This window comes from Neofelis nebulosa, chromosome 9 (assembly GCF_028018385.1).
Source record: "Neofelis nebulosa isolate mNeoNeb1 chromosome 9, mNeoNeb1.pri, whole genome shotgun sequence".
NCBI classification, from domain to species: domain Eukaryota; kingdom Metazoa; phylum Chordata; class Mammalia; order Carnivora; family Felidae; genus Neofelis; species Neofelis nebulosa.
Window position 1 is genome coordinate 31,287,165 of NC_080790.1, and position 21,372 is coordinate 31,308,536.

The 21,372-nt window shown below is 41.9% G+C and overlaps 1 long non-coding RNA gene across 2 annotated transcripts in view; it reads right to left on the reverse strand.

Annotated features, from left to right (window-relative positions):
* Positions 1-1,848: 1,848 nt before the first annotated feature.
* Positions 1,849-21,372, reverse strand: part of LOC131484640 (uncharacterized) — a 57,805-nt gene continuing 38,281 nt past the window's right edge. The window contains exons 1-3 of one of the 2 annotated variants that reach the window (XR_009248361.1): positions 8,831-10,239; positions 3,441-3,716; positions 1,849-2,859 (exon numbers count right to left, since the gene is read on the reverse strand). This is a non-coding gene — a long non-coding RNA (uncharacterized LOC131484640). Of the gene's footprint in view, positions 2,860-3,440; positions 3,717-8,830; positions 10,240-21,372 lie in introns of those variants that run through there. The other variant, XR_009248362.1, reaches the window with a different exon arrangement.

Here is a 21,372-nt window from a genome sequence, read left to right on the forward strand (position 1 = left end):
TTTTTGATTTTGACTAGGCAGAGATTTTGCAGGAAATCTGATTCTCATTTTAAAATGAACAAGGGTGGCACCTGGGTGGCTGTCGGTTAAGCATCCGACTTTGGCTCAGGTCATGATCTTGTGGTTTGTGGGTTGGAGCCCCACATGGGGCTCTGTGCTGACCGCTCAGAGCCTGGAGCCTGCTTCAGATTCTGTGTCTCTCTCTCTCTCTGCCCCTGCCTGGTGCTCTGTCTCTCTCTCTCTCTTTTTTAAAAATAAAAATAAACATTACAAAAAATAAAAATAAAAAAATAAAATGAACAAGGATTTGAGGTTAGCCTAGTTAAGACGAGTTTAGACAAGGTGCTTATTTAAACACAGTGTAGAGAGATAAGGAAGAGCTGTGTTATTGGAAAGGCGAATTACATTCAGCAAAGCCTTTTTCCAATGAAAATGAACAAACAAAAATTTTGTAACAAAGAGTAGCAACCACCCCCCAAAAGGTTCTGCCGTCCACCCTTAATTGTTGCCCTCTTGTGGAAGGAGTCATGGGTGCTGCAAACTTTGAATAGTTTCTTCAGAGAAGGAGCACTCTACTTGAAAAGCTGAATATCTTGGTAAAAATATTGTAAGTAGTGAAAGAATTAAGAGCTAAGATGACTGTGTCCTTGGAGTTACCTTTTTCTTAAAATATATGGATTATGTCATGAAGCAGAATCCGTGTGGCTGTTGCATGTAAGTAGCTAACAGCAAAGAAAGCTGGAATTTCATTTCTCCCAGGCTCAAGAAAAGCCAGAGGAGGAACAGAGGTCATTTGTGGTGACCAGGAGAGCACTGGGTTGGGGCTTCAATGGATGTCACGTTAGTGTCCTTGTGCTTTAATAATTGGGAGAGACGTGACAGCCACAACTTTATAAAACATTCCCAGAGAGTGGGAGAGCCAGAGAAGGCTGAGACAACTTCCATAAAAGCTTGGGAAGCAGAGCAGATAAAACCTGTGTGCTACCTCAAGAGCAGATGGGGAAGCAACATTCCAGAAATGGAGGGGAAATGAATGAAATCTCAGGTCCCAGAGGAGAAAGGCAACTAAAGGTTGACCTTTCCCCTCCCAGCTGGCCTGGAATGCTGGCTCAGAAGAAAAGGAAGGGTCGGGGGTTTCATTTCTTAAGCCGATGTCTCAGCAATGATAGTGAAGACGGCCCAGCTGGCTTTTGAAGATGAGGAGGGGAGTGAGAAAGGTAACAGTGGCCTGTAGGGAGTGTTGAGGGTGGGGGGGGGGGAGGGAAATGGACTTCTGAACCAGCATCTGGCAGCTTGGGTGGAAGGACTCTAAGCGTTGAGGTCCACAGACCAAGCAGAGATCTGGAAGGGCAACAAACACAACTTTGGGGGAAAGGCAGCAGAGTGGGGAGGGGTTCTCCCTTCTGAATCTGAGGGGGGGATTTCACCCTGAGGACAGCTGAGCAGGAGGGCCAGGATGGCCACCAGCAATGCCAGGAAATGCGTGTGGTATCCACCTGACTTCCAGCAACAATTTCTGCAAAGATTGTGACAGCGTGAGCATGTGTCCCTTCACCTCTGCTCTAAAAATGCCATTAGATAAATGTCTGTTTTATCAGCACTATGTGAGATTGGCTTTGTTTGTGGAATTCTGCAAGACAACTTGCAGTCATGGGAACGTCTATGTGACCCAAGGAGAAGCAGGCCCTTCTCTGAGGCCCCAGGGCCCCGGGGTTTGGAACATTTCCTTGGAGATTTTGTGAAGGGTGAAATGGGAGAGAACGTTTACCTTAGAGTAAGGTCAGGGAGCAAGAATACCTGTCCTTGCAAAGGTCCTTCCAGCTGGACTAAGCATCAAACTGACATGGATGGACCAATAGGAGAAAATCAAATTTAATAGCATACATACAGGGAATCCACACAGACATGGAAATTCCAAAGACAGTCAGGCCAAATGAGGTCTGTATGCCATCCTGAGGTGAGGAGAAGGGGTAGGAGTCTGGGACTTTGAAGGGAAAAAATGCAGTTGACAGGGCAGTAAGAAAAGGAGCAGGTGTTTGGTACTTAGATGTCTGCCCTGCCCTACAGATGGGTCATGCAGATAAATGTATCTGTGGTAATAACCATTATTCTGGGAAAGATTTCCAATCTAGATTCTCCTATGCAGCTCAGGGAGGAGCAAGGAGTTCCTCTTGACCTAGAGGGTCTCGACTGCTTTCAGCTCAAAACAGTCTTCATACCAAAGTGGCCCATCTTGGGACAGCCTGTCTTTGGCCCTCACAGTTCCGTCCCCTGAAACTTCCTGATGGTTCACACATTAAAAGTTGAGCTGGTAGATTGTTTTGTCTCACCGAACCACTCCCCCCGAGTCTTGATAATAGGTCAGCTTAGTTGAACTCATTTCAGAAGGTGGCGTTTCTCCAAGCTAGGCCTATGGTTCAAGTAATCAGGTATTAGATAAGAGGCCTTTCTACGGAAATAAAAGAAATAAAAGAAAAGCAGCGGTTAATGATTAGATCAGATTATAAACCTGTCTCTGAGTTCTGAGCCAGCCAACTGACAAGACTTCTAGATGTCAGGCTCCGAGCATCTTCAGACAGAGTGAAGGCAGGCCGTGGCAATGCGACAGATTCTCCTGGTTTGTAGCTCACATGTCTCTAGCAATCTGTTGAGTGGCCCACAGTGCAGTAGGTACAAAGATTGTCTAGACATGAGCCATTGTGGCAATTTCTCTGAAGTTTACACCAAGCCATTTTATATTAAGTTTGCAGGGCTTCAAGGAAGAGGGAAGTTTTAGTTCTCAAATGATTCCAAGTCAGAAAGGTGGGAGAACATTCAAAAACATTAGTTTGGAGAGTTGTAGCCTGGCACTGGAGAACACTAGAAGAAATCAGGATTTAGGCCAGCTAATAATAAATAGTGTTAAAATTTACTATTTACAAAGGTGTGTTATCGAAACATGTTTTCTCTATAATCACCCTCATTTTTACCAACGGTAGCCAGATTAACACTAGTTTGCAAAATAAGTCTAGTTTCCAAAAAAAAAAAAAGTGGCCTGATTATTTACACAAGTGTAGCAAGAGTAGTGGTTGACCATATAGGCTTTTAAAACTCTGCTTTGCTGGAACTTTTCATAAGGAATCTCTAGAATGAACTTTTAAAAAAAAAATTTTTTTTTTAATGTTTATTTATTTTTGAGACAGAGAGAGACAGAGCATGAACGGGGGAGGGGCAGAGAGAGAGGGAGACACAGAATCTGAAACAGGCTCCAGGCTCTGAGCCATCAGCACAGAGCCCGACGCGGGGCTCGAACTCACGGACCGTGAGATCATGACCTGAGCCGAAGTCAGACGCTTAACCGACTGAGCCACCCAGGCGCCCCTAGAATGAACTTTGAATAGCCTCTTAAGGCTAGAAGTCAAGCCAAATACTTGCCATCTGACTTAATCTGCAATACTTACAGACTTGGGTGAATTCCTCTCTTCTCGAGGTCCCCAGAACATCCTGAGCTTCCTGCACCTGCCAGGGAGTGACCTTCTTTATTCACCTGGTGAGGCTGCTGGGACCTTTGTAAGGAATGCACCAGGCTGATATTTTCCAAGGGGTTTTATTGGCTCCATAAAGTCAGGCTTAGTTCCTTAAAGCTGTCTGTTCATATCTGAGTCTATGCACGCCTCTCTCAAATACGACATTCCAGCCAAAGCCTTTGTAATATAACTAAGGCTTCCAATCATGTCCTGTCATAAAGAGAATAGGTTCTTGTTGAACTTAGGCAAATAAATATATTGCCATAAAAATATAAGAATACTCACTGAGAATTTCTGAATTCTGGGGCGTTCGGGTAGGGAGAAAAGATAAATGTTACAATTTATTCACAAAGGTATATTTTATCAAATTGCTATCAACTAGTTAGCCTAAGAGAAGTTTTCTTTTTTAAAAACTCAGCAAGGTTTCAAACAAAAAGTCATAAAAATTATAATTAACCTCCTTAGTTTATGCAGTTCCCATGTTATTATTAATTCTTATTCTGCTTGAATCCAGTTTTTTCACTAGTTCTGGATTTTTTTTTTTTTTTTTTTTTTTTACTTAGTTCAGTTTGATGATCTTGAGCATATCAGGAACCTGTACTCAGAGTTCTTTCCATGAATCTCCCTGAAGATGAAGCATGTTTGCAGGAAGCTTTCATAAAATCACCTGAGTAAAAGTATAATTGCCAGTAAATAATAGAAGAATTAAAAATGGCACAGTTAACGATCTGATTAGACTCACTACAATGCAGTTGACATGGAAATTTAGTTAGCTTTGGGACCCACAACACGTCAAGATAATAACATGCCAGGACGTCAGATTTTTAGGACTTTCATAAAAGTCCTAAACTTTTTAGAACACAGATTTAATAATAATGATAAAAAGAACACCGATTTTCATAGTTTACCCGCATAAATATCATCTAAGAGGCTTTAATATCACTGATTGGACAATGCTACCCATGTAATTTAGCACACCATATAAGCCTAATTAGTTTAATTTCTTGCAAACCTTTTTTGGAAATGTTCTAAGGGCCCCCTGTTCAGTTAGACTGTGGTCAAAAACTTGATTTTAGAATTTGATTTTGGGAAGTATATAAAAATTGATTAAATAGGATCACAAATCATTATGAAAGAATACCTAATGATACAAATAGCCAAAATGACAATATAAGTTTTCACAGGCAAGGTTACACAGTGGTAAGCAAAACATAGCTCTTTTAATAAAGACTCCGTTTTCTTAACTAATCAAAGGCCTGATAAACATAGGAAATTATTTTGGCAAAAGAGAATTGTTGTTTTTTAGGCAGATAACTTAAAATCTAAAGAAAAACTTTTGTTTACAGTTTCTCATTAAGAGCAGGCCAATAGTTTAAGGAAATTTAGTCCTTTTCACAAAGAGAAAACAAAATTTTAATTTTGCCTCAGTGTGTTTTTGATATTAAAATAAATTTACTTACTTAATTTATCTTGATCTTAGCCAGGACTGACCACACATAAAATTTCTTTCCAAAGATTCTTTGTCCAAAAACCTTCTGCAACTTTCTTTTTTGCATTCAGCTGTTGCCCCAAGCTTTCCAGCTTTAAATAACTAAGTCTCACTTTAGGACAAAATTATTTTGTTTTCCCTCAACAGAGATGTGTTCTTTTTCCTCAGACTTTTTCTTACCAAAAAACACATATCTTACTTTCCTTGCATACAGGGTTGTTTCCCTTAATTCCAGTCATCTTAATTACATTCATCAGAATTCTTCATGCTTAGAAACCTTAATTTTTAGTGAAAACTAAATAATAAGAAGTTGCAAATTGTCTGCCATACCATAATTCTTTAGATTGGCAAATGTATGAATATATTTCATAATTTCTAAAAAAAACATGTGTTTTTCCATAGTATTATCTTTCAATAAAGCATAAAGCATGTTTATTAACAGATCCAAATTTATTATTAGTTTTTCTGTAATAAAACAAAAGCAGATAAGTTATATTCAGTATAAAATGTTCATTATGTTATCTTATTTGGAGATGATCTAGATAATCGATGAATTTAAACTTACGGCTCAACCTAGCAAAATTTTAAAGTTTTAGGTTACCAAAGATTTTGGAAGCTATTTAAAAGTTTATCTACAAACTTTTTTGTTTATCTTACTGACATCTATTTAATTTACTTGCTCCTAAGGATTATGCCTAGACTACCCACAAAACTTCATGAAGCATTAGACAAAGTCAGCCATTATTCTAAGGTTTTGTTTTGTTTTGTTTTTTTCCCCTGGCAAATTTGGCAAGAGAGAGATAACCTGACCGTCTCTGACTTTTAGTCAACACACGCAGAATACAAGTTTTCTATTTAATGCTGATAACTCTAAAGATCTATTTTAATTAAACCAACAACCTTCAACCTGCTTTCTTTTCAGATATTTTCCCAAATCATATGAACCTGAAAAACATTTAGGTTAGTTTCTAACTTTCTGAGTTTTAGAATGCCCAATCCTTACAAGTACTTGCCTTCAAACCAGCTAAAATACACCTCTTTTACAAATTAATTTTAGCAATACCACCCGGAGATAGAGAAAACATTTCACCTTTACAACATATGTGGATGCAAAAATACAAAGACAAGGTACAAACAAAATCTTTCCCAGCTTTTGCTTTTTTTTTTTTTTTTTTACTAATATTTGTGTAGCCGACATTATAGACTCAATTTCTAAATACTTCTCCCCTCCCTCCCACGAGAAACTTCTTGAAGTTTGCATTTCAAGGAATGGCTCTTAGGTTCTAGAGAAGAAGGGGTAGAAGGGAGGGAGTTTACATCACAAAGACACAGAGAAAACACCCAAATTTTTTTCCAAGGTGGATATTTAGAACCTATCTGCCTGTTCTCAGATGTGATAGTTGGGACATTAGGATCCTTTTAGCAGTTTGGATTTTAAAAGGGCCTCTTCCCTGCCACCACCCTGCCTTTTTTCCTTCAATCTCAGGAGACTGTGGGCTGTATTTATATTTCAAAGGTATGATAAGATTTATCATTTCAAGGGATAGAGAAAGAATGTAAAAAAAAAATGTTTTTCCCTTGAGTTTCAGGGTGATTTCTATTTAAAAATTACATTTTTCCCCTTAAAATACAGGACCATTTTGTTTCAGTATCTTGGTCTTTTATAATATTCACAAACATTCTGAGAAGAATAGGTGAGTTTTGGAGATGGATAAAGATAGGTGGACTTTGACTTGTTTCTAAATTTCATTTCTGGTTTCGTAGAGATTTGTAAAATAAAAACAGTTGTCCCTAATTCCCCAAAGACCTAGATCACAGCCTGAATATCAAAGGACTGACCCACCTTTTAAACTAAATTTGTTTCTATCAGTGAGATTTTTAACCAAAATGGGAACCAAAAGATTTATGCCTTTGTAAAGTCTGTATAAAGCATTTTAACAAAGGCCTTTTTTCTGGGTAAGCCTTTTTTCTGGCTTCTATTAGCCCTTGATTAGTGACTTTTTGCAGATTATTTCTAGAAGGGCTTGTGAGAAATTTTGGTCCTCTGTTTCCTCTGTGAAGAGAAGGTTGTGAACATAGTCAAATAGTCTTTGTGATTTCCCTCTAAATTTGGTTGTCTTCGGAAAGTAGAGGGAAAGGGCTTTACAGTTTAAAAAAATCTCCCGCTGTTCAGGAAACATGAATTCTTTTGCAGTAGGCCCTCTCAGATATAACAGCAAAGGACATTTTATAGGAATGCCCAAAGCAGGTAGAGCCTGACTCCAGAGTCCTGGAAGGTAGGGAGCCTCACTGCCAGTCTCACGGGCTTTTGCTAAATTTGTTTTTCTAGCTTTCAACATTTACATGAGCAACCTGTGTTTTTAGAACCTAGAGGTGAGGGTGGAGTGTTCTCTGTAGATCTTATAGGGACAGGGAAATTAAAATAGGTAGATGAACCTGGATTTTAAGAAGAGAAATATATGTTGGATATGGACATTTATCTTTAAGTCTTATTCTAATTTCTACTTTTTTATTTTGTCAAAGGAGTCCTTCAGACTAGTTATTGTACTAATAAGACAATTGAGAGACCTTCATTTTATATACGTATACACACACACACACACACACACACACACACACGTATATATATAATTTAAATCTAGCCAATTTAAAGGATCCATTGTCTGGCCATTGATGAGTAGGATCTATTAAACGTTACTCAAACCAATAAGTTTTCTAATGGCTTCACCGAAGATGCAGGAAGTGTCCGCAGAGGGCATAGATGGTGCAGCCCCCATGATTCAAAAAGTTGACTCCTGCAATTAGTCTAGGAAAGCAAAAGCTTTTGTTGCATAGGCGGGAAGGATGGTGTAGTAATAACAGTGTCTCCAGCCTCCCACAAAGTCGTGGGATGTCTCCAGCCATTGACCTGCTCATCTGTGACACTGATGATTCCAGGCGCTACTGGAATTGGGCTCTCCAGCAAGAACAAGCAATGAAGGTTGAGGTGACAAAGGTTCCTACAGGCTGGGGCTGCTCATGACAAAGTCCCCTGAGAGCTGGAATGGCTGGACAAAGAGAGAGAGAGAGAGACTTAGATCCCCAGTCTATTTGACAGGCCGCCAAGGTGCCCCTCCACCATTCTCTGGATGGCGAAGACCAAAGAGAATGTTCTGACTGGCCACAAAGCCAAACTCTTGGGACATAAAACAAGACGAAAGGAAAAGTCTTATCCAGTATGTGCCCATTAACAGCTTCTTCTGAGCCCTGGAGCCAAACTAATACTTACTTAAGGAGGGATGTGCCACAGGGTTGGGGGTTTTGTGACATTTCACAGTGTACCTCACTGCATGGAAGTTTTCTTGAGGTTTAGCACTGTGGCTATTTAGGGAATAAAATAATTTATACATATATAAGCGTATTATTTTTTCTACGTGTTTAGTCCAAATGTTTGTTAAGCTAACCTGTTCCAGGGTCAACTTATCCTAACACAAGAGTCTTCTTCAGGTGGTGATTGCTCTAACAGTGTTTCCATGCTCGACCCCTGCCCGCTATTTTGTGGCTTTGTGGCTTTGGCTGAGGATGTCTCACAGCAAAGTTTGTATGACAAATAATGTAAAGGACACAGGGACAGGAAAACAAAGACCATGTCTGGGAGGGAATGGATCAGCAACCAAAGAGTATTCTATCAAATTTAACCAAAGAGTCACTTAGCCCAAGGAACTAGTTTTGCAAACATTTTCTCCTGTTAATCTAAATTTACAAAGAGAGAAAAAGGACTCTCATCTTGTCATTCTCACTTCATCAGACTCTGCAGATAGAGATTCCGGCAGGCTGACGTGGTAAGAGATCTTACCTTGTGCCAGCTGTGTGTCAGATGTCCCAGGAGATTTCAGCTCCAGCAGCGTCAGAGCGACTGGTGTCCAGTGACTTAAAACATCCTTTTGACTATGCCAACTGTCAAGGAGCCAGAATTCCTGTCCCCTCAAAGGCCCTTCTAGCTGGACTAAGAATCAAATCGACATGAGACAGATTAAAGGGAGAAAATCAAATTTAATAGTGTACAAATGGGGAATCCACGTAGTCACAGAAATTCCAAAAACAGTCAGGCAAAAGGAGGTATATATGTCATCCTGAACTCGGGGGAATGGAATAGGGGTCTGGGACTTCAAAGGGAAAAAATGCCATTGACAGGGCAGTAAGAAAAAAAGCAGATGTTTGGTAGTTAGATTTTTGCCCTGGTATACAGATGGGTCACTCAAATAAACTTTAACTCTGGTAATAACCATTATTCTGGGAAAGATCTCCTCTAATTTAGATTCTTTCATGTAGTTAAGGGAAGGGCAAAACGTTTCTTTGGAGTTCACAGGATCTTGATTACTTTCAGCTCAAAATAGTCTTAATGCCAAAGTGGCCCATATTGGGGTACCCTCTCTTTGACCCCCTAGCCAAACTCTTGGGACATAAAACAAGACGAAAGGAAAAATCTTACTGAGTATATGCCCATTAACAGTCACAACAGCACCAACCAGTGCCCCAGTGTCCAACAGGCTTAAATCTGCTGGGATAATTAGTCTAGAAAATTCATGAGTCAAGATATCCACACAGTGGACCCCACAAAGTCTGAAGAGGATGGAAAGATAAAGCCAGAAAGCTAGTAGACTAAGTACGTGTACTGCAGAGACTTTCATCACTATGGCTATTTAGGGAATATAATAATTGATACATATATAAATGTATTATGCTTTCTATGTATTTGGTCCAAATGTTGGTTAAGATGTCTGAAAACAAATCCAGGCCAACCCCTGCCTCACCTTATTTTTATCCTAAAGGCAGTGTTATGGGATATCCGAATGTTCAGAGAGGAAGATCTTAAATACACAAGGATTTCCCAATTTATCACTACATGCATGATATAAATGAATCCCTACAGTGCTGATTTGGGTAATGTCCTCTTAACTCTGAATTATAATTTAATTCAGGATGGGGGCCTTAGATTTCAGACATTAGTTGCAGCAAATTGTAGAGAAAAAGCTATGATTCATGATCTAGAAAGAGCAGCAACAGCTTCTAATTTCCACTCATCCTTGGTGTCATGTGATATGTTTCAGAAACTCATTTAAAATTGAGAAAATAAGCCATTTCTAATTGTACTTAAGTAAGGAAATAGTTCACTTCTGACTCTAAGAAGATTAGAGAATCTTTAGAGTGTTTGTTTAGAAACTATGCCAACATTTTTTTCAGAGGTACAAACCTGGCTTTCCCTTTTCCTTAAAAGAAAAAAAAAAGGACAAAAAAAAAAACAACCTTTAATAAAGCCAAATATTTAAAAAAAAAAAAAACAGCCTTCACATGCAATTATACCATTTAAGGATCACTTCTGCTTTGAGTGTGAGATTTTGCACGTTATGGTATGTAACTTTGGAACAGAGACTTCTTATCTCTTTCACCATAGTCTTCCCTCAATGCTCAGCACAAAGTAGGTGTTCAATAAATATGTATTGAATGAGTGAATATATGATATGCCATTGATCTGTATTTATTTCTTTTTGAGCTGTCTTTGTCAATTTTTAGTATTGATTTTATGTGATGATTATTGAGACAGGGAAGGGGGTGGGGATACAAGAGGAAGGGTCTCCAGGGCCAAGGACTGAGCCCTGAGGTGCTCCAATCTTCAGAGTTCATGTGGAGGGGGAGATGCCAGCAAAACAATCTAAGCAGGAGAAATGTGTAAGTTAGAAGAGGAACCAGTGGAGTGTATTATCCTAGAAGTTGGGGTGGTTGGGTTTTTCAGGAGAGTGGTTTGCTCTAGACACTGCCTCTGCCACTGGGAATCAGTCAAGACAAGGACCAAAATGTGTCCCTTAGATGTGGCAACATAAAAGGAATCAGTTGGATAAGAACAGGTGGGGTGAGTGGTAGGGCTCACTGGGAGAGTGTGGAGAGTGGATGGACAGTGAGGAATTTGTGGCAAAGAGTGTAGACAACTTGTTCCAGAGGTTTTGCTGGGAAGGGAACTGAAGAGAAATGGGGTGAAGGCTAGAGGGGCCATGAAAGGAGTTTTGTCTTATTTTGTTATTTTTGATTTTTGATTTGTCTGTATTTTGAGATGGGGGATGAGAGAGTTCATTTTATGCCATTGGCAATCATCCAGGAGAGAGAAGACAGAGATGATGAGGATGATGATGATGATGATGATGAAGGATGGTGATGATAATGTAAGAAGGAAAGGGGATATCGCAGGACAGAAGTCCTTGATCAATTGGACAAATGTGGTTCAAGTGAGGTGTTAACCATGGCTAGCCACGTGGACACTGCTACAGTGAAAGAGGAAGGCAGAGACAATGGGGTTCTGGTACATAGTGCATGTGGCAGGGTTGGGGGTGTATTGATTTGAGGGTGGACAGGTAAGAGTGTTGCCCTCTATGCCTTCAATTTTTCTGTGGGGGGGACAGGTATGAAACCAGGATATCAGCTGGGCATGTGGGAGGGGAAGGGATGCAGTAGGGTTAAGAAGAAATGAAACCAATTTAAAGGATTATCTTGAAAAGTAGGAAAGCAAACTATGGAGGAATGTGTGGTAGGATTGCAGTGCTGAGGGTCCATTTGAGTTTTATCGTCATGAATCTGAATGGAGACAGACAGATTTGGGGATTTTCCCAGTACTTGTGGTGGGAATAGAAATTGTTAGCACTCTTATGGAGAGCAGTATCTTTTGACCCATCAATCAGCCTCTAGGAATTCATCCTAAAGACAGTTGGACAAATTTATGAAGATGTATATACAAAGATGTTCAACAAAGTATAATTGATAGAAAATAGTTGGAAAGTACCTAAATATTCAACAATAAGGAATGGGATAAGTGAATTATGAGATATCCATGGGATGTTTTGCAGCTGTTGAAGACTATATGTCTACAGTCTTAGGGATGATATGGATGGAGAGCCAAGATATGAGATACTGAGAAAAAAATTGTGGTTTTCAAAGAGGCACATAGAGTAAAAACCCTATTTGTTGAACTCTGATGCAGTTGCTACAGCGTTTCAGCTGATCCTACAGGGTGTACAGGAGCTGGGATGGCCCTTTCCCATGTCTGGAATCAAAGCAAGGGCCCAGAGAAGGAGTGAAACGTTGGTTGAGGCAGAGCCCTTCAATGGAGAGCAGTTCCCAGTGGGGGAGAGGGGAGGGACTCAGCAGTGGACACTCCTACAGCTAGGGGGATGAGTTTCTCTGTCCTGAGGTAACATCTGGGTAGGACACCATAGCATCCGTTAGAGACCTGCAATTCTAAGTCTATAGTTGTGGAGATAATGGTAATGTCTGTGGTGTATTCCTCTTCGGACTATTGTGAGGAGCTAATGAGATAATGGATATGGAATTGATCTTTAAACTGTGAAACTATCAACTGTGATGTGTTCTTTTTTTTAAGTTTATTTATTGTGAGAGAGAGAGAGAGAGAGCGCGCGGGCGAGTGGGAGAGGGGCAGAGAGAGAGGGTGACAGAGGATCCAAAGCAGGCTCTGTGCTGACACAACAAGCCTGATGCAAGGCTCGAACTCACGAACTATGAGATCATGACCTGAGCCGAAGTCAGATGCTTAACCGACTGAGCCACCCAGCTGCCCCCGTGATGTTTAGTTATTCATTATTATCTGTGGCTCTAGCCTGCCTTTCCTCACCTTCCCTAGGCCTGACCAATCACATTTTCCCTTTCTCCTTAGTTTTATTCTTGGGTCACTGACACAGAGAAAAAATAAGAAGAAGAAACAGGGTATAATTCTGAAAAAGAAAAGGTCCTGTGCTTTTCTGCCCAGTTTATGTACAGTCCTTAGTGGTCCTGTCAGGAGCCTGGGCCTTCCCGCTTGTCCAGAGGCAGACCCCCTCTTCCAGGGCGGGACTGAGTAGGGTCAGGAGAATATCCCTGTGAAGGTCTTCTTACTTCGCCTCCGGAGACAAGGCCTGTGGATTATCTTGCAAAGATGGGAAAGAAAGGAAAAGTCACTTGAGCCAACCACATTTCACAGTAGCAAGAGGAAGTTGTGAGGGAAAACCAAAGCCGAAGTGAAAATCTGAAGCACGCTTGAAGAGAGGCTACAAATACCTCTCGTGTGGAGAGTCATACAAGGGGAAAGCAGAGAAAATGGAGAATATTTTCTCCAATTTTTTTTTTATGGCGAATTTTGTTTTCCTGCGAAGCTAGTAAATATCTCTTAAAAGAATGTGTGTGGTCACACAAGTTGAAGGGCTGAACGAATTTCCTCCCTGCCTCCAGATGGTTTTAAATGGTAGCAGAGAGGAGGAGGAGCGGTTAAGGCTCCCCACCCACACCACAGGCCTACTGTCCTGGTCCAGCTCTAGAAGGGTGAGCGCTGCTTGTTAGACCCTGTCGGTCAGCCTGCAGGCATTCAAGAATCAGAGGTTTGTGTTTCCCAAAGTGCTCCCCACCCCGCTACCCCCAGCCAGTCAGAAATGCTAACACACAGACATGGGGATTCATGGAAAACAACAGACAACAAGTGAGCAGAGAGAGAGAAAAATCCCATCCAGTCACAGGAGGGAAGAAAAAGGTCTCTCTCCTCAGATACACACACAAGAAAGAGAACACAGCTGCCAGTGAAATGCTGGTGTCATGGGACTTTGGGGGTCATAGAGCCAAGCACAGAACTAATCATCTTTACTTATGCCTTGAGCCAAGGTTATGAGTAAATGTGCTTATCCGGATTGTAGTTAAAGTATCTGGCTGGGTGCATCCAGGCATGGACTACTAGACCAGCATTGAAGGTATCATGGGATGGGGCACCTGGGGGACTCAGTTGGTTAAATGTCTAATTCTTGTTTTCCACTCAGGTCGTGATCTCACAGCCATGAGACTGAACCCGATCTTGGGCTCTGCACTGAGCATGGAGCCCACTTGGGATTTTCTCTCTCTCCCTCTCTCTCTTTGTCTCTTCCCTACTCGCGCGCACACACAGTCTCTCTCCCTCTCTCTCAAAATAAATAAATAAACACTTAAAAAAATAAATTATGGGAACATGGGGGAACATTCACCATACACCCTTAACTTAAAATGGTTTAATAGTATATCGTTAACATAAACAAACCAGTACGTTGAGTAAGATCCCAATTTTGGAAAACTAAATGAAGAACTCTCCATCTGCCACGTGAAAAGACGAGAGTGCCAGATACAAAATGTTTAAATGTTTCTCTTGGTGATGGGATTGTTTTCTTCTCTGTGCTTTTCTGGGTTTTTGGATTTTTTTTTCCTCCAATGATCATGTTTTTACTGTCACCCGAGAAAGAGAGCACGAGTATAGTTTGGGGAGATTCCGTGATTGTGAACGCTTCCCAAACATACATTCACATCACGCACAGTATAATATGTGGGGTGTGGGCATGCATATGTGTGCAAGGCACTCACACGGGTGCCCCAAAGCTCTGGGCTACTCCCTTCCATCTCAACCACAATTCTTTTTGTCTCTGGTGAACTCTCAAACCCCACGTAACCTCAGACCACACGTCTGGAAAGATGATCTCCTAGAACTGAACCCCCAGCCTTCTACCAAGGGTTCCTGGCAGGTGGCCATTCCTAGTTGAACGGTCGTGGGGCCACCAGGGACCCTGCCTTTGGTCTCCACTGTCACACTCTGGGATGGGGGAAGGAGGAAGAGGAGAGGACCACGATTCGCTGGCCCTCAAGTTTGCTCCTATGCCCTTTAGTAGGAGGGCTCACAGTTGGTGCTGCATTCTGTAGGATTAGAGAGAGCACCTCCAGGGAGCAGAACCCTCAAATAGCCGAGCTCCAGGGATCTGAGGGAGACTCTGCCGAGCACCCACAGGCTGTTGGGTCAGCTGAAGGAGGAAAGAGACGAACTGCCTGATGCTGCAGCTTTATGTTCCCATCCTCACTGTCACACGTTCTGGATTTCTTCTGACAGTGACTGCTTCCCGTCCTCACAGGCTAGTGCCGCCTCTTCTAAGCATCTTAAAAGGCAGTTTAAACCGAACAAGGTATTAGGTGAAGGTTCATATTCTCCTGTGCCCTCTTCCTTTTGTGCCCCGTTGGCCCTTCTCCCATCCTATTGTTCTCTTGTCAAAGCCCATAAATCCTTAGCAGCCAGGGCATTGTCTTTGGGGGGTTTAACTCTACCACCATCACATACCTGTAAATGATTAATAAGCAGTGTTTGGTTAATAAGTAACATTTGGCTCTGATATTAATAGCAGATTTGAAAAGCTAGACACAGCTGGTGATGATTTAGTGACACCGAGTCACCTTAGTTTTTTATCCATTAGCTTGGAGGAGGGACTAAACACTGCCAGATGTCACCAAGCTAAAAAACAAAACAACACACACACACACACACACACACACACACACACAGATACAACTGGGTCCTAAGAGAGGACCTTGGAGGTTGCGTGTGTGTGTGCATACATGCACAAAAGATTCCTGCTCTTCCCAGATGCCACCCCTGTTGTCATTTCCTGAGACCCGTGGGTCCATCTCATTGATAATGACTCTCCGCAGCTCTTCACATCCCTAGAGCAAGTACATTCTCCTGTCAGGGTTCACTGGTCGGCCACGAGTCAGAAATTAAGAATGCCCTAGGAAAGTTGGGGAGAATTGGTTGTTCAATAGTGAAGCATCAAGCAGCATTCCCAACAGGCCATATTTGTTCAGCCATATTGAAGAGCTTACTCAATGCTAAGTATTTCCAGGGACTGGGGTTACAAGAAAACTCCTGTCTTCCTAGGGCTTTGCTTGTGTGTGAGGGTGCCCTGGACAGGAACTCCATTCTGGTCTGTACAAGATGTTTGACCTTGCTCAGCTGTGGCAGATGGCTCCCCTGTTCAAGCCCTTCCTGGCACAAAGAAAAACATCTTTTTCCTAACTCTTACCCAGTAGGGACTAGAGTTCTTGCTTCAGTCAGAGAAAGGAGGTCCTTTTGTTGGCTTTTTCCAGACCGTAGTCTTGAGTTCAGTCCAACAGGATATCTCTCCTGTCCTCACTGTTTACATAGGAGCTTCTTTGGGTCAGGCCAAATTTTCCTTTTCCATCCCTAAACCTGGCTCTTCACACACTCATGGACTGGCTGCTTCTTGAGAAACTCATCTTCTACTTGTCCTGGTGTGATATTGGCTTTGCATCCATCTTTCAAGTTTCTCCCATCATACCCTCCTTATCATAAATGAAGATCCAGAAATGTCTTCATGTGTATTAAATATGTAACATATAGAGAGGGACTCCTTTCTTCTCAACAAAAATGAAAAGCTATAGGGACGATGTATCTAGTCCATTTTGACTACAAATGCTGACCTTACTGGGGAGTAGGGATGGGGGCGGGGGGGAAGATCCCAGCCCACACCCACTACCTCTTAGGGGGTCCATAGTTTTTCTGTTTGCAATTCAAAGCTCCTGCAAAATGATGACAGTGAATTACTTTCCTCTTTTGAAGACAGAAAGAGACTCCTCTTTAGCAAGATCAGAGTGTTCACAAATTCTTGCCCCAATTCCCCTTTTTCCCCATCTGGACCCATCTCAGCATCTCTAAGGGCGGCTAATCTGCTGCCAGTCGGGCAGCCACTGCCAGGAAAAAACGCCTTCCCTTTTCTCACTCCACCGCTTTCTTCATAGATCAGCCCCCGTCTTCCCTTTCCACATGCTCTCCCTTCCTTCTCTTAGGAAAGAATGTGATATGTGATGGCACGTTGTCAGGCATGGGAGTTCTAATTATAGCTCCATCAGTCTGTGCGTGTTGGGGAACAGAACTCTAGTCAGTAAGAGATGACAACTTTCGCTGTGTAATTTAGTTCTTCATATCACTTCGTCATTCTGACTCCTTCCTATTTAACCAGATGCTTTGTCAGAAACTGCAACTTAACCATTTGAAGGGCTAAAAATAAAGGATTAGCAAAACCCTTTGGCATGAACATTTGCCTTTTGATTAACTTTCTCACTCTACTTACCTGAAAACCTGATAAAAGAAAGTAAAAATGGCCCTGATCAGTAAACTGTATCCAGACTGGGACAATTGTAAATACAGATTGGAAGCCATACCTTTGGGTGTCCCTTAGTGGGGTGACTCGTGTAACTGGCAAGATCTCACAGGGACTACAGAAGCTATGCCCATGGAGTATGGGGCTTCTAATCCAGGGTGACTTCCACACCTTTCTGACATAAGTCTCATTTCTTCACACCTGAGTCATCGCCTGGGGGCCAAAGACCTCAGTGGGGATGGTTTTGTGGTCCCGCAGAAGAGCAGAGTCGGTGCCCTGCATTCTGGCCTTTGCCTCCTTCTGAGTCTACTGGTGTCTGTGTGGCAAGGCAGTTTCATAAGTCTGCGTGTTTAGTGGAGACTTAGAAGACCTCCTGGTGGGCATTACAGGTGAGGTCTCGACTTTCACGGGTTTGAACGAGAGCATTTGCTTGTGAAGCTGTCTGCACGAATCAAGAGCCAAGTCATGTTTTTTTTTTTTTTTAACAATTGCCAATTTTTCTTTACAAATTAAAAGATAATATTGATGGGGCACCTGAGTGGCTCAGTTTGGCTAAGTATCCGACTCTTGGTTTGGGCTCAGGTCATGATCTCATGGTTTGTGAGTTCGAGCCCTGTGATGGGCTCTGCGCTGACAGCTCTCCCTCTCTCTCTCTGCTTCTCCCCCAAGCCCCATCTCTCAAAATAAATAAATAAATATTGGGAAAAAAATATAATACTTTTGTAAACATCGATACATTCCTCTTCAGGACATTACACTAAATGAAAGAAGCCAATCACAAAAGACTAATACTGTAAGGTTCCACTTATATGAATTTCAGAGTAGTTAAATTCATAGATACAGAAAGCAGAAGGTGGTTGTGGAGGGGTGCTGGGGGAGGGGAGAATGGGGACCTGTTTAACGGGTATAGAGTTTTGGTTCTGCAAGATGAAAAGAGCTCTGGAGGCTGGTTGCACAACAATGTGAATGTACTTCAAACTCCTGAACTGTACGCTTAGACATGGTCAAGATGGTAAATGTTACGTCACGTGCGTTTCACCATTAAAAGAAAAATTTGACCGCATCCTCAGAATATCACACTTAAATCATACTTTCAATGACTGGGCCAATGCTAAATGTTTCCAGATTTTACTATAAGTAGTATAAGAAAAGTTTCGGGTCATTTTCCCAATACTGTCTTCTAATTGAAGTGACATACTTATCATTTGACCCCCTGACAGTTTCAGTGATCAGTCACCACCTCCCAGGTAAATGGTTACCATGCCCCTTGCTAACAGGACACCATCTAGGGGTCAGTTGTGGAACTACAGGCAACCAGGCAGAAGAGGAGTAAGGCCTGCCTACATCTCCCCACCCCGCCAGACTCCACTCCTGGAAGTACCTGGAAAAGGAGCCAGACCTAAGTGCCACCCTTTCCCCATCCTCCTTCCAGTCAGTATAGTTTCCAAGATCTTGCTGCTATGAAAAAGAAGATCTCCCAATATTTACAGTACTTGAGGTTAGAATAAATAATCTTTTATGGATAGAGTACTAATGTCTTGCTAATAAAAGCTTCAGCTCCTAATCCTTTGTTATTCTCTTAAAACAATACAACATCTCCAGTGCAAATAAAGCTAAAAGTTCCTGCATAAATTCTTGTACCTACTTAGGAATGAAACAAAGTAGTTTGGGAGAATGGCCAAATGATTTTGTGTTTGGTAAATTTGCTACAAGCCAGTATTGTATTATGGAATCCCAGGGTCACAGACTTTTAGACCTTAAACAGCTCTAGAGACCAGCTGGGTTAGAGACCCTCTAGAGATCAGTGATTCTCAACCATTTTAGTGTCACAGACCCCTTTGACACTCTGATACAAAATGAGAGGCTTTTGTCCCATGAGAGGCTATTTTACACAGAACGTTGAATATAACTTTAAAGTGTCTGTGGATGCCCAACCTCCACCCCAAAGTTCATGACAGATTGAGAATTCCTGCTGTCGTGCCACCCCATCGTTTGGAAGTAGGTTTTCTGAGAAATACTACATGTGAAGAAGCAGCCTAGCAGAGCAGCATTCTGCAATGGAGATGTGGCCCCACACAGAGTGGTGCTGTGTCAGAGCCAGTCCTGGTAAAACCCATTCCATTCCAGGAGGGCACATGTCTTCTGTAGAACAGCAGGCTAAGAGGGTGAAGTCCAAATGGGGGAACCCATTCAGATTCCACAGCCAGGAAAAACAAACGTTGTCTTATTGACTGAAGAGGAAGAGGGACAGGAGTAGGTGGCCATCCAGGACGGTTACATGGAGCATGAACAACGAATGACCCATGGGCTGAACAGAGATGACATGTGGGGGAATTTGGCAGCAGCATGGACTGTGAAGATAATCAAAATACAGGAATAGGGGACAAATAATAGTTAAAGTGGCAGAAGGGTACCAAGAGGTGCAGACCAAGAGCAGAGCAGGTGCTCCACAGAACTGCAGGAAGAAGTCTGGATTACTTGCCAGACCTCTCCCCAGGGACTTCTACAAAAAAATCACTAGGAAGAACTGGAAGAAGACTGGACTTCCAATGAGGTGGGTAGGAATGTTACATCTTGGGTTCTTGCTACAAATGGGATACTTTGATTTACCAGGAAATACATGGTGGGGAAAGAGCCAATGATGATCCATTTTGGCTTAAGTTCCCTGTTGAAATGTGGCAGGAGTCACAATGGCTCCCAGGTGAGTGCTCAGCTGGCATGGACTTTGTAGCATATTACCATAAATCTTTCTGAAGCTCAGTTTCCTCCTCTACAAAGCAGGATCGGGACTTGGTGAACACCAAGTTTCCTTCCAATGTGGAAAATCTTCTGATTCTATTGGAATCAGAATTGGAAGGCCAGGGTTGGGCTGTTTCAGTTCAGCAGATCTAAGTGAGTCATTTCTGAATTGTTTACGTGAGCACTAGCCTCTTCACTCAAATATTCCCTTGAGGCATAATTTCTTGGATATTTGGGAAAGAGAGGATATAAGAGGCTGGAAGGAAACCTATAAGAGACTAAAAAACATTTCCTGTAACTAAGAGAGAAAGTAAAACTGATGATGGTCAGAACTGGAGTTATATCAGGTTGATGGATTCCAAGAGAATAGGCCACCAGGCGTGGGTCTCACTGGATAACAGAGGTGGGACAAGCTTCCAGGGTGACTGATCCAATGGCTCTAGTCCCTCTTCCACATGATGCACAGCTCTGTGGATGGGGTCATATGGCTGTTGCAGCAGTATGGCCAAGCTTGATGTTTGCATATTTCAGTGTCCAGAGAGAGACTCTTCCTTCCTATGACTCTCTCAAGAGTGGGGAATTTGCCAGAAGCCCCAGCCAACTTCTCCTTGAATCTCATGAAACCACACTGGTTCACATGCCATTCCTGAACCTATCGCTGGCAGGGTTGAGGAGATTACACTCAGACAATTTAGGCGTCCCCTAAAGGAACAAGGACTACAGTGGGGGAGGGGTGAATACCTGACCAAAAAAACAAGATTTGTTGGAATGACACAGAACAACGCTGAGCAGGCAAACATCAGGTTGTGCCTGCCACATGCTGTATTTCAAAAGTCTTACTGTATTCTCCTCTGCAGAATCACTTTTTGAAATACAGTGGGGGTGTGACCATGTTCCCCATTTTACAGATGGAGCAATTAAACTCAAGGTCACGCAGTTGGTTCAAGCTCGGGACAAAAACATCCCTACTCAGAAACCAGAGCTCCTTTATGTACATTCCAAAAAGGTTTAAATTTAAAGGTTAAATTTCTGGGTGAAATATCCTTTCACCCAGAAACTGTACTTCTGGAGATTATTATAAGGAAATTATTATAATTCACCATATGATGAATGGGAATAAACAGTTAAGAGATAAAGAATATCTATCTATCTATCTATCTATCTATCTATCTATATTTGTGATAAAGTGGAAACAACCTGAGAGTCCAATAATATGCAATTAGATAAATCAATGACAGTGCATATGTAACAATAGAATATCATGCTGGCTGTTACAATTAAATTGTAGGAGAAAAAGCAGTCGCAATGACCTGGGGAAACATTCACAATATATTATTACTTAAAAAGAAGGCTACAAAACTGTTGTAAAAGAGAATCGTGTCTAGAAAAGTGAAGAGATGTAATCGCCAACATTTTTTAAAGATTATTTATTAATTTTGAGAAAGAGAAGGAGCAGAGGAGGGGCAGAGAGAGGGGGAGCAAGCGAGAATCCCAAGCAGGCTCTGCACCATCAGCATGGAGCCCAATGTGGGGCTCAAACCCATGAACCAGGGGGTCATGACCCAAGCCTTAACCAGCTGAGTCACCCAGGCACCTCTGTAATTGCCAGCATTTTATCCATACTTATCTTTGCACAGTGAATAATAATAGATCATTAATTTCC